This window comes from Podarcis tiliguerta (assembly GCF_965153285.1).
Source record: "Podarcis tiliguerta genome assembly, chromosome: 1".
NCBI classification, from domain to species: Eukaryota; Metazoa; Chordata; class Lepidosauria; order Squamata; family Lacertidae; genus Podarcis; species Podarcis tiliguerta.
This window is the reverse complement of record NC_139534.1, coordinates 39,729,140-39,742,706: the sequence shown is the minus strand read 5'-3', so window position 1 is coordinate 39,742,706 and position 13,567 is coordinate 39,729,140. Positions and strand designations below refer to the sequence as shown.

The window sequence follows — 13,567 nt, the reverse complement described above, 5'->3', positions numbered from 1 at the left end:
TTCCCACCACTGCTGCCGAAACCTTGCTTACTGGGGTCTCACATCATTATCGTCTTCTGGCGAGATCTCAATTGGTCACATGACGCTCTTTAGAGCTTTGCAAGATCTTTCTCGAAGCTGCTGCTGCTGCATAACCTTAGTGATGCCCCATGGGATTCCTCTGCCTGAGGTGACTGCTTCAGTCTACCTCATAGACAGGTGAGACCTGTGTGAAAGAGATGACTACTCCTTGGGCCTCAAACAAGAGATGTTCAACTTGAAGACTCCTGGGAATGGTAGTTTATCGAGGTCTCCATGTTCAAGGTCCCAGTAGTCCTGGCATCTTACATTTCCTATTATTTTTGAGCCACTAACTGAACTACAGTGGTACCTCTGGTTAAGAACTTAATTCGTTCCAGAGGTCCGTTCTTAACCTGAAACTTTTCTTAACCTGAAGCACCACTTTAGCTAATGGGGCCTCCTGCTGCTGCCGCACCGCTGCCGCACGATTTCTGTTCTCATCCTGAAGCAAAGTTCTTAACCCGAGGTACTAGTTCTGGGTTAGCAGAATCTGTAACCTGAAGGATATGTAACCCAAAGTACCACTGTATAAGGCTTTCAGATTTAAGCAACCTTCTCCTATGCAGCCCTTTGTTGCTGCTGCTTTGATCGCAAAAAGCTCAACCCATGAGAGGGGGAAAGGGCCTTGGTGAGGACAGCTCAGAACAAGCCAAAATTATTCATGAGCTGAACTGCAATTCAGAATGATTTGGGTTCATGCCCTTAATTTCCAAGCTGTGGGGGGTCATTTCTGAATCACCCTCCTTCCGAAAATCTGCAATGTCATACCATGAACTGTTTGCCTCCAGTCTCAAACAACTGGTCCCCAAGATGGGAAGGTGTGTCTTCATGTGCATCATATAGTGCATGCAGCCAGGTCAAGGATGTCTGGATAAGCACTGCAATGAACTTTTATATAAACACTGACCAACATGCCAATATAAATGCCTTTCCTGCATGTACATAGACCTCTTATCATTTTGAACTGGACAGATGATGGCTGGAGGAACTTCTATCACTTTTTCTTCCAAGCACCAGTCATGCATACTTAATATGGACCATTTTTGGCCGTTTTCAAAACATGCATTCCTCAACCATTTACTTATTAAAAGGTTAGCATTTGCACTCATTCATTATGCATGGCTTTTCCATAAAAAATGACAGCGCCATCACACTTTAAAGCCCCAGAAAGGTCACAGTCCAGGTTTTCCCAGCTGAATCATCTGACTGGCACTCAAACTAATTGCCAGAACTAAATAACCATTTTTACGTGACCCCCCTTCAGAAGATTATTGTCATTGTTTGTCTAAATATTGATCAGCTTTTCCACTCTAGTGTTGAGTTACCAGAGATGCCTCCCTCTTATCACAAATGCAAATGCTCCAAAATGGCCAGCTGCTTTGACATTCTTGGCCTAGAGTGTCATCATGCCATCTTGCAAACATTGCTAATGCCTATTTGTGGTTTCGTGACTGCCGCACAATAGTCTCACTATTGCTGTGTGATGCAGTCCTTCAGGCTCAGCATTGATGTTTCATGGTTTAAGCAGAGAAATCCACAGAATTGAACATAGCCAGAAAAACACACTTCACAAATTGTGCTTCTTGTGCAATGCATTCATTATTCACTAATATAATCATTGAAATTACATATTGATAACTGATTTTAGCTAGGCTTCATGTGGCTAATTCCAGGAGAGCAAGGAGGGTTTTAGTTTGTGTTTCTTGAACAGTACTACCCAATGCAACATTGGCCACCTTGTACTTTTTGCCTTTGCTTAATTTGGAACCAACTGGTACTGAGAAGCTTTTAATCAGGCTTTCATTCTTTTCCAACAGTGTGGAGCGCAGCTGTATAGCTACTAGCCAGAGGAAAGACCCCAAGAGGGAATATAGAAGAAATATACTAGAAGATTATAAGCCAGTATATTTTCTCCAGGTTTGGAATGTTGTTGCATGCACTCTTAAAGTACCATGTACATGACCATATTGCTCCCTGGGAGTCACTTTTTAGTTTAAACTGCCCTGTGCCAGCCGTAGCTGAGAGTCTCCTGGAAATCCATCCAGCAATATTCAGACACATACAGAAAAATAAATCGAAGAACAGTCGACATTTCTTGACAGATTCCAAGCAATTTCTGTAGTTCTTTATGTATACTTGCAGCATCATGGTCATATCATACCAGTCCTTGTATTTTTGTAGGATTGCCCTTTGCTGTTTGACATCTGAGTCCAGGAAAATGGGTATCACTGAATATTTCCCTCTCTCATAACACAATCAGCCCAACATCAACACATATAGTTTTCAGGGGTTGGTTTTGTGATAGGGAAATTTAATAAACACAAGCCAAAATGGCAAGGTGCCAAATTTTATTCTAGCATTTCATACCCTCCAACATTCCTCAGATGAAAGTAGGGACATTTCTCACTCCCCTCCCCATACAACTGACCCCCCCCCCAGTTTTTGTCACCCCCCCCAGCATTTCCTATCAGAAGAAGGCTGAGTGCCACCACCACTACAGCAATGGGACACAGCATACACACCCTCCACCGTCCCTTAATCCCAATTTTATTTTTTATTCTTTTCCAACAAAAAGAAAAACACACAACAAACAGGCATGGTTAGACATGGATGCACAAAGCATTTTAAAACAAGCAAGCAAGCAAATAAACAAACAACTCCAAGACTCCTTGCACTCTGCTCTGCTCCATCTTGCTTCTCATCCAGGGCGGCCCTGCCATCTACCTGCCCCTCAGAATCAGTGCATCCACAGGGCCTCAGCAGCTGGGCCTCGGCAGCTGCAGCCTTCCTTACTCCTTGCCCACTCTCCAGCAGCCACTACAAGCTGCCCAAGGGAGGAGGCCCACATCACCGGCCATGGAGAGGCTCCCTCACAGCCACAGCTGCCGCCACCACCAGCTCTCAGGAGAAGCACTGGCTCACACTCTTCTCTGAGCTTAGTAGCGGTGGCTCTGGAAGAGGAAATAGGGACACTGTGAGATCAAATTAGAAGCGGGGATGGCTTTCATAGTAGCAGGACTGTCCCTGGGAAATTGGGACACTCGGAGAGTATGGCATTTTAGGACCTATTTATCATAGAAAGCTTGGAGACCACACCAGCCAAAGAAATTTCATTGTCTCTTTTAAACAGGAACAGCTACAGGAAACCCCTGATTCCACCAAGATACAGCAAATTCCAGCGCCATCTAAGCCCTATGCAGGACATTACAATGCAGCGTTCAGAAGGAGAATGGGAAACCAGGTGGAGACAATGTGCTATCTCTGCTCCCCTCCCCCCATAATTCCTATTATCCTCAACTTGTGGAGGGTGACTGTGGAAGGTCCCTGCACATTTTAGAACTCTGATTTTCCATTGTTCTCAAAAGCATAGGGAGCCTCCACAGATACTGGAGGCTGCCCCCTGCAGTCAGCTCCCCACTTCCAAGTTAAGGGTAATGGGTACAATGACAGAGAGGTGTCAGAGCTTGCATGCTCATCTCCACTGCACTCCTCATGTGTTTTCTGACCAACCGGCATAATGACACTTTCCACACAACCTTCCTGAACCTCTTTACTTCTTTTTTTCTGAATTAAGGAAGGGAAACTTGCGGAACGACTTGAAAGGAGTGAAGCTTTGCAGCTGATACAACAAAGAGCTAATCCAGTGATTAAGGACAAGAAAAGAGACTTAATGATCCTTGTTTTTAACCCCAAGACTGCTTGAAAGTTCACCAGGAAATGGCTAGAGAACTCAGAGAGGCTTGTAAAACATCCAAAACGTTGGTGGCTTTAATTGCTTCGTTATTGATTGAGATAACATTTAGGAAAGCGCTGTGGGGAATGAATCGCCTTAAGGAAGGTGTAATAGCTCAGAGCTGGCATTGTTGCTTGCAAGTAATAATATAGGCAAGACTAAGTCTGTGCAAATCTCTCATCATTTTACAGGCAACATTTTAATACCCAACTGACAAAGTACAGTCATGGAATTAATAGAAAGAGCCCAAAATTTAATCCGACTCCATGTCGTAAGGGCTCTTCCATAATAAAACTTGTTCATTCAGTTTTCATTCTGATTCACTTGCACAAAGCTTGCACCACTCTGTGAGGTCTTTATTGAGCATTGGTTCTCATTGGTTTATGGGCCGGTTGTACAACAACAAGCATTTACCCTGCACTCATTCTGATTTGCTTGTTGGGTGTTTACCTGTCATTTCGGTGTATTTCACCATCACTTTCCTAACCACAAAAGTCTGGGTCTTTTAGACTGGATTTGTTGTGCTATGATGACAAAGCACATTACTCTACTTGAATTTCATAAACCTAAAGTTTATGAATCCCTCCTGCAAAATAACGACAGTCTGGAGGTTAATAATAATAATAATAATAAATTTAATTTATACCCTGCCCTCCTCAGCCAAGATCGGGCTCAGGGCGGCTAACAACCAATAATAAAACAAGTTGATTGAAATACAACTTAAAATACAACATTAAAATACAACATTAAAATGCAGCCTCATCATAGGAGGAAAAAGGAAAAAAGAAAGAGAGGGGGGAATCAAATTGATTCCAAGCAAAGGCCAGGCGGAACAACTCTGTCTTACAGGCTGTGCGGAAAGAAATCAGATCCTACAGGGTCCTGGTCTCATGAAACAGAGCGTTCCACCAGGCCAGAGCCAGTGTTGAAAGGCAAGAACATCAATTCACTAATCAACACAAAATGGCCCCTGCAGATCATTGTGCTCCTTAAGCAGATAGAAGGGGTTTGAAGAGCTGTGTTAAAAGGGGGAAATGGCTTGGGATTCCTTATACCAAGGATGATAATCCTTTGGCCCTTGTGATGTTGTGAGTCTATAGCTCAGGCATAGGCAAACTCGGTCCTCCGGATGTTTTGGGACTACAACGCCCATCATCCCTGACCACTGGTCCTGTTAGCTAGGGATGGTGGGAGTTGTAGTCCCAAAACATCTGGAGGGCCGAGTTTGCCTATGCCTGCTATAGCTGCTTTCATCCCTGACCATATTGATGGAAGTTAGCATCCAGCAACAGAAAGCAAGTGATGGATTCCCCAGTTCTGACATATACTATGAACCCAGAAAACCCTAAGATTTCAAAGGAAGCTTCCTCAAGCCACAGTTTGTGAACCACACAGAGTTAATGACTGGGACAAAAGAAATAACATGTAAAACTAATAATTTCATTTTATGCCTTCATTCAACTGCACCTGAATGCTGAAATTGTGAGTCTGGAGCCTGCACTTTATAAATTTCTTTCACAACACCAACACTTTGGGATCATCTAAGGCTGCATACGCTAAAAGCACATTTACAACATATCACTCTGCCCCCTCAAGAACTGCAGGAGCTGTAGTTTACCACTCACAGGTGGAATCTACACACATATAAAAAAACCACTGTGAAAATGCTTTTTTTTTAAAAAAAAAAAAGTTTTGAAAAATATATTGAATTTGCCATAGCTCACCATCACCATCTAGTGTCACATTTATATATTGCACTTTACAACTTAAAACATTTTATTTGTAGCTGTATAGCCAAGTCCACAGAGAAACAGTTCCTAGGATTTTGTGGGGTGGGGAAGGTGCTTTAAATGACCTTCAAATGCCTGGTGCTAACTCACAGATAATTTCCCAGGCACACGGGTTTATCTACATGTGATTCAAGTTACAAGAAAGGAGATTCTGACATCAGGAATAATTTTCTGATGGCAAGAGTTGTTAAGCAGTGGAACAGACTCCCTTGGAAGGTGGCGGATTCTCCTTCCTAGGAGGTTTTAAGCAGAGGTTGGGTGGCCATCTGACTTGGATGGTTATTTGAGATTCCTGAATTGCAGGGGGCTGGACTAGATGGCCTTTGGGATCCCTTCCAACTCTACAATTCTATGATTTGATGTGTAACGTTTACAATTTATGAATGGTTGTGCTCTAGCAATGACCTTTGAATTGTAATAGATTAGTTACTGCTTCAAATACTGTACGGAGAATTTTAAATACTGTACAGTGGTACCTCGGGTTACATACCCAAGGTACCACTCAGGTACAGTGTTACAGACTTCAGGTTACAGACTCCACTAACCCAGAAATATCACCTCGGGTTAAGAACTTTGCTTCAGGATGAGAACAGAAATTGTGCTCTGGTGGTGCAGCAGCAGCAGGAGGCCCCATTAACTAAAGTGGTGCTTCAAGTTAAGAACAGTTTCAGGTTAAGAACGGACCTCCGGAACAACTTAAGTACTTAACCTGAGGTACCACTGTATATAAATTCTAGAAATGAGGCAACTTATTTTTACTGCCTGTTACTTACTGGACACTCAGAAACTACAAAATGCCAAGCAGAAGTGGTGGCTGTGGTTGTGAATACCTTAAGAATATTGGTTCCTCTTGCCAGTTTTGCACTTGGTTTTGGGGTACTATAAAAGGAAGATCTTCATGCTTTTGATGTATTAAACTGCCCGCTTCCAGAAAACTGGAGTATAGCAAGAGCTTTTATGGATGCACATTTTCAGTGCTCCTTTTCATGTACTTGAAGCGACACTGTGTGAATGCAAAGGAAGCCAATAAAGCATGAAAGAATAATGTAATCCGGTGTATAATTACGAGCCTACTTCTCTTACTCTTGTGCCCAGGGCAGTCTGCACTGCTCCCTTCTTCTCCCCACTGCTTCCTTGAGTGGCCTCCGCAGAGGTACTCAAAAGGGCTGATCTCTTTTAGGTATTCCACCTTGTTCTGCTTTTGCCTTACACTGAAACAGGCTTTTAATCTAGCTAAATGACTGGAACTGTGACCCTGAGCCTTCGTTCTAATTGAGCTTTTCACCGAATTAGGTCTTCGCTACGCTGGATTGAAATCAGCCCAGGGAGGAACTCCCTTGAAGTCTTGTAAAGACATGCCGAATTTTCAACCCCTGTAATTAGAGCGAAGTCAGGAGCTCACCATTTATCACTCCATTACGCTACGTAGCTATCCTATTCACGCCAGATACAGGGAGACTGTGAAAGCAGTTATTCCAGCCAGCCATTCTTGCTATCTCTTAAACCCATTGAAGTGGCTACATATGCAGCACACATAAAAAAGGAAGCCTGCTTTTTTTTAACTATGAGAATACAACACACAGTTGTTGTAAGGCAATATTATAAAATGTGCAAATTGAAACTATGATGAGTGATCGGACATGCCTGGTTTAACATTTCAAGTCCATCATACCTTTCCAACGAAGCCTCTAAAAACCTCTAACATTTCTCCAATGAAAATAGGTACATCCTATTCCGTCATTGTCGTCGTCATCATCATCATCATCATCATCATCATCATCATACTAATAATGTTTATACCCCTCCCATCTGACTGGGTTACCCCAGCCACTCTGGGTGGCTTCTAACACGTATAAAAACATTAAAGATTAAGAAGCTTCCCTATCCCATCACATGTCTTCTAAAAGTTGTATAGTTACTTATCTCCTTGGCTCAGGGGTCTCGTAACTCCATACCTTCCAACATTTCTCCAATGAAAATAGGGATGTCCTAAGAAAAGCAGGGCATTCCAGGATCAAATCAGAAACCAGGCTTCTGTAAATCTGGGATTGTTCCTGGAAAATAGGGGCACTTGGAGGGTCTCAGCTCCTGACTCCCAAGACCTACCCCTGTAACTTAGCTGGTAACTGTTGGGTCTTCCAGGCCCCACCCCTTTTCTAGGCCACACCCCCTTTCCCAGGCTGCACCTCTCTCCAGCTCTCCTTTGCTCTCTCCTTGAGCACTTTGCCTGGCTGGCATGTGTCCTTGAACTACTTGCCTGGGTAGATGTGAGAGCGACCACACAAATGTAAACGTGACATCTGCTGCTCTGACTGTTTTTGCCTTTGGCTGCACACACTCTTTACCTTTCAACTCTCAACCACCACTGGAAGATTGCCCAGGAGGAAAGCAGCTCTCGATTGAAAACATTTCTCCGTTCCTGCTTCACACCAGCTGTCTTTGTTTTAAAAAGGAGATACACTTCAATACGTTGGCTGACATGTGTTGAAATGGAACATGACCAAAGTAAGATGCCCTGTTCATTTCATAATATTGGAAGACAATGTGCTGGTATGCTGGGGGCTATCTGCTTACATTTGATTAATGAGCATCTTGGGAGGCTTTTCATATGTTGTTAAAAAACAATGAGGAAAACTTGAAATGAGTGGCCTGAGTAAAAAGGACATGCTCACTCATAAAAAAAAATGACCCAGGGCCTATTGGCACATGCTGGTTACTTTTACTGTGCATACCTTCAAATAAACCATAGGTGAATTAATGTGCCTTATACAGAAGTGTTCCTACAACACAGCTTATTCCATAAAAAGGCATTGTAAAGACTTCATTTTTAAAAAAATTCAACCTACCCAACTCTATCGTAACAACATTCAATATTCAGCATTATTCCGTATTCAACAGTATTAATCTTCGGCATTAAATCTAGTTATAGCTAATAAGGGTTAATAAAATCTCACCCTCTGAATTTTGCAAGTCCATCTGAAAAGTGAACAGAGCGAAATCTGAAACTGAACCCACAGAGTTATAACACAATAGGGGAAATCTGTGCATTTTTATTTATACCTGTTGTTTAGTCGTTTAGTCGTGTCCGACTCTTCGTGACCCCATGGACCAGAGCACGCCAGGCACTTCTGTCTTCCACTGCCTCCCGCAGTTTGGTCAAACTCATGCTGGTAGCTTCAAGAACACTATCCAACCATCTCGTCCTCTGTCGTCCCCTTCTCCTTGTGCCCTCCATCTTTCTGAACATCAGGGTCTTTTCCAGGGAGTCTTCTCTTCTCATGAGGTGGCCAAAGTATTGGAGTCTCAGCTTCACGATCTGCCAAGAGTTCTTATAAAGTTATTTTACTCCTCTGATTTTCAACAACTCCCCAAGGATCTTATAAAAGTAATGTTTTATTTTTGGCAAAGGAAATGTGTAGTTTCATTCTGGAAATGTGCCTTTAACACATTCAGCAACTAAACTGAAGGAGCTCGTATGATTTTGTGCAGGAAATATCTTTCCTGAGAAGCCATTAAAATGAAGTTCTCAACTTGTCTTGATAACTTTTTTGGAGCAAGGGGTAGGCTGCCTTGCATAATTCTTTGCCTGCCAGGCATATCTACATGCTGACCTGCTGTATAAGCTGCCTGTCTGAGAGGGGATATACAAAAGGATTATACCTTCCTTTCTGGGCAGACTTGAACAGGTATCTGGTCTGGAACGCATCCCCTTGTTTGATGACCTGCCTCTAAGGCATCTGTCTAGTTATCTTCATGCTCAGCTTGGAGTTGTGTTACTGGCAGATTGAACTGTTGCCTGCCTGGGGGGTACTCTGACAAAGTACCTACTAGGCAATTCTGAACAATTATTCAGCTCAAATGTATCATCTTTCTGAAAGGTAGCAACTGCGTTGCAGTTTCCATCATTGTATTTTCATATTGCGTCTTCTTCTTGTGCTCAGTCTCTTTCACCTTCACTGCGTATTTACAGTGTATCATCATCATCATCATCATCATTTTAATTAGTTGTAGTAATATGTCCCCATCTGAGTAAAACACACGTCAAAGATACTAGAAGCAAAGAGAGACTTTGGCCTTGAGAAGAAATCTCAAGGAGAGACATGTAATCAGTTATAGTGATACACCTGAGGCATAACATCTGCCTATAATTTGTCACCCCATCCATGACAGGTGAATTTGGGGTGTCCAATGTCAGGCCACTGCCCAGTTTCAGAGGCCATAATTAAACATCCAGGCTGGTTCTGAAGTGGGAGACAAGGACTTACCATGGTGATGCTCTTTCCGCTTTCTTCATTTGTAACACAGGGGCAGCAAATCTTATTTAGTCTGAGAGCCTTGTGGGCAACCTTCCAGGACAAATGTGGGCAGAGCAATGGAAAGAGCTGTGCTCCTCCCCGTATGGTTAAAAAGATTACAACAGAAACAACCTCCACTTCCAGGATGATCTCCTCCTCTGAAAACAGCACAATGAAATCCCAAGACGAGTATGGATTTGGCGATTCCTCTTGGGCTGTATTGACATGTCACCCTGGCTTAGCAGGGACTCAACTGGCCTAACTTTATACATTTGTAAGACCCCAAAACTGGGGGTTCTGGGGTGTGACAAGGGCGTGACAGGACAAGAAGAGACTTGTATCTATTCCAAACACCATCATGCTCAGTTATATGATGAGGCAACCTGCTCAGCCAGCGAAAAGGGTGGTGTAAATAAAATTCGTTTGGAATAGGAGTATTTTAAGCTACCATAAGTTAAAGGTAAAGGTAAAGGTACCCCTGCCCATACGGGCCAGTCGTGACCGACTCTAGGGTTGTGCGCTCATCTCACTTAAGAGGCCGGGAGCCGGCGCCGTCCGAAGACACTTCCGGGTCACGTGGCCAGCGTGACGAAGCTGCACTGGTGAGCCAGCACCCATGCAGCACATGGAAACACTATTTACCTTCCCGCTATAAAGCGGTACCTATTTATCTACTTGCACTTTGACATGCTTTCGAACTGCTAGGTGGGCAGGAGCTGGGACCGAAAGACGGGAGCTCACCCCGCCGCGGGGATTCGAACCGCCGACCTTACGATCAGCAAGTCCTAGGCACTGAGATTTTACCCACAGCACCACCCGCGTCCTACATAACTTGTGCCTGCTTTCTATAGCTATTATTGCTCTGTAAGCTGTATAGGACTCTCATAACTACCTTCGGTATGCTTTGGCACCTGACAGTATTTAACTAAGTTGTTGCATGCATGGCAAGAGGTCCACTTGCACAATGGGAATTCCCTTCTCCTCCCACACCCTGCATCCCATAAACCTGCCCCAGAGGGTTGGGAGAACTCCATACAGGCTTAGGGGGTACGCAGCAGCAGGAGGGGATGTAATTCCATTGTGTGAGTGGCCCTTGTTCTGTGCATGCACACCTCACTTAGTACCATGTTGAATTCCACTCAATGTGTATTTATGTGGTGAGAGAGAGAGCAAGGAAGAAAACCTTCATACAAAATATAGCATAGTATTTTAGAACTACTTGTTGCACCACATCTCTCAAGCATGTGACTATACAGCTTGAAATTGATAACATCACTGTCAAACTTGCATTTAAAAAATAGATGCCAGTAAATTGGCATTGCTTTAAAAATTGAGGTAAAGGAAAATAGATGCTGCATGCAGTGTATTCCAGAAGCGTATTCAGAAGCATCATCCATAAACAATCCTAAAATATTTATAAAGGGCGGTCTACTGCAACTTTATTTTCCACAAAATAAATGCCATAAGCCTGAGATGTGTAATAAAGGTCTGAGATTTATTAGTGGGGAAAATCGAGCAGACACTGCTAAATTATGAATGATACTGGAGTTTTCTTCATATCCTCTAGAGAAAGATGAGATGGGATTAGGGAAGAAACAAGAAACTAGATAATCAAGAACCACATTTGGAGCAGGCACGGTAAGACCATTTCTGATGTCAAACTGTTACTGATCCTAATATCAGATGGCGTCATGGGCCAGGAGTTGGCTTCACCTGCTGAGCAGCAGCCTGAAGGAGCAGAAGGCGGAGTGATCAGCCTTCTTGCTCTTGATGAGAACCAACCGGCTCCAGCTTTCTTAAACAGGGTTTCCAGCCTCAGTCAGTTGCTGGAAACAACATTTGTCGTTCCTGACCAGATCTTGCTCCTTCTTACTTCTTGTGACCTTGGACGCTCAGATTTCTTGACTACCAGATAGTCTGACTATGTGAACTGACTACTCCTGACCTTAGGACTGGACTGGAACTTGTATATGTATATTGTATACCCTGAGACTTGGCTGGTTGGCTGGCTTCTCCTTCCACTGACAGGACTATGACAAGCGGTGCTCATTAGCAAATTCATTCTTATTCTAAAGAGGTTCTTCTGTACTATGACTTGTCTACCAATAAGGACAATTTAGAAGTAGGGGATGGCGTGGTAGGGCTGCACTGGTCACCTGAGCTCTCCCTAATTTAGTTGCCACTGCATACCAAGACGGGGAGGTAGAGGAATGAGCTTGTGCAGCACAGGAATGCGGGATGAGAGCATGCCTGCCCCCCCCTCCATCCTGGTATTCTGCAGCAAGTCAGCTGAATTGAAGTCAAATGAGTGGTTGAACCCCACCATGATCTCTGCTACTGCAATCTAGAAGAAGTTAAGTCACCAAAGGAGCGCAAGTGGAACGCACATGTAGGGGTGTCTCGCTCGTAAACAGCAATTCCAAAGTGGAAACCACCATAGCACAGTGATATCTGCGTAGATTGTTTCTGTGTATGACAGAATTATAGGTGTAGGATTGAACATGGCTGGTATTTTCCTACCCAGCGTCCTCCAGGTATTGTTGCAGGAAAATATGTCTGTGTTGATCATTGTCTATGCCAGGTATAGGCAAAATCTGGCCCTCCAGATGTTTGGAACTACAATTCCCACCATCCCTGACCACTGGTCCTGTTAGCTAGGGATGATGGGAATTGTAGTCCCAAACATCTGGAGGGCCGGAGTTTGCCTATGCCTGGTCTATGGTGACTGGGACTGATGGGATGGAGGAGGAATGTGTGCATGCGTGAAGTGGCCCTCAAAATCTTTAACTTCAGTGATCCTGATGAAGGTACTCATTTACCTGAACACAGAGGGGTTTGTTTCCTCTCCACACTCCATGGGTCCCTATCCTCCTATCACAACTAGAGGCAGGGGAGAGTGACCAAGCAGCCTACAGAGTGATGCAGACTGCTGCAATTCGAGAGACATAAACAGGAGCTCCACTTCATGTGCAGATCAGTCTGTTTCTCTTGCTTCTCTAGATTGAAACTCTTATTTTAGACTAGCTTTTCATTTTTAATGGTGTCAGCCAGTTAATATCTCTGACAGAAATGTTAGCCATCTCTGTTTCATATACAGAAGATACGTGAAGATACGTGAAGATACCAACGATTCAGTACTGCTCAGCCAGAAAATGGGAGTCTTCTCAATTCTGCAACATTCCCTTCATCTTCCTGTAGGATTGTGGCAGTACCTGTCAAGGTGAAGTGGCTGTTCAGGACCATGTCTAACTTTAAGGTAGTCCATGAAGCCAAGATGCTGGCCCAACCCAATTCTTAATTTATGTCATGCACAGGAAATCTGGATGAGAAGTGATTAAGGATTTTGGGGGAAAGCGAGCAGTATGTTATATCCTATATAGGCCTCCTTACTGGTGTAGATCAACTGTAGGAATCTTGTCCTTGTGTCCCAGGTTTTGGATCTGGCCCTTTTTGAGATCACATGTTGCAATACACCAAATACATGGTCAAACACACTCCAAAAGGATAAGCTGATTTGTTTGAAGATACCTTTTTGAAAAGAGGCTAACTCTTTTATCTTCACTTTGAGGGTTAACAGAAAGAGTACAGCTCACAGGAGAACTGAAAGCATGTACAACCACCAGCTGCAGCACAGAGTAATGGCCAAGTATTGTTGATCAGATGTAACTCTAATGGAAATAAACGGTGTC

At 43.5% G+C, this 13,567-nt stretch overlaps 1 long non-coding RNA gene across 2 annotated transcripts in view; it reads left to right on the top strand.

Moving 5' to 3' along the window:
• LOC310665022 overlaps positions 1-13,567 on the top strand; it is a 372,424-nt gene that overhangs the window by 2,302 nt on the left and 356,555 nt on the right. Inside the window, exons 2-4 of one of the 2 annotated variants that reach the window (XR_014505148.1) lie at positions 1,878-1,977; positions 3,635-4,885; positions 5,018-6,237. This is a non-coding gene — a long non-coding RNA (uncharacterized lncRNA). Of the gene's footprint in view, positions 1-1,877; positions 1,978-3,634; positions 4,886-5,017; positions 6,631-13,567 lie in introns of those variants that run through there. The other variant, XR_014505149.1, reaches the window with a different exon arrangement.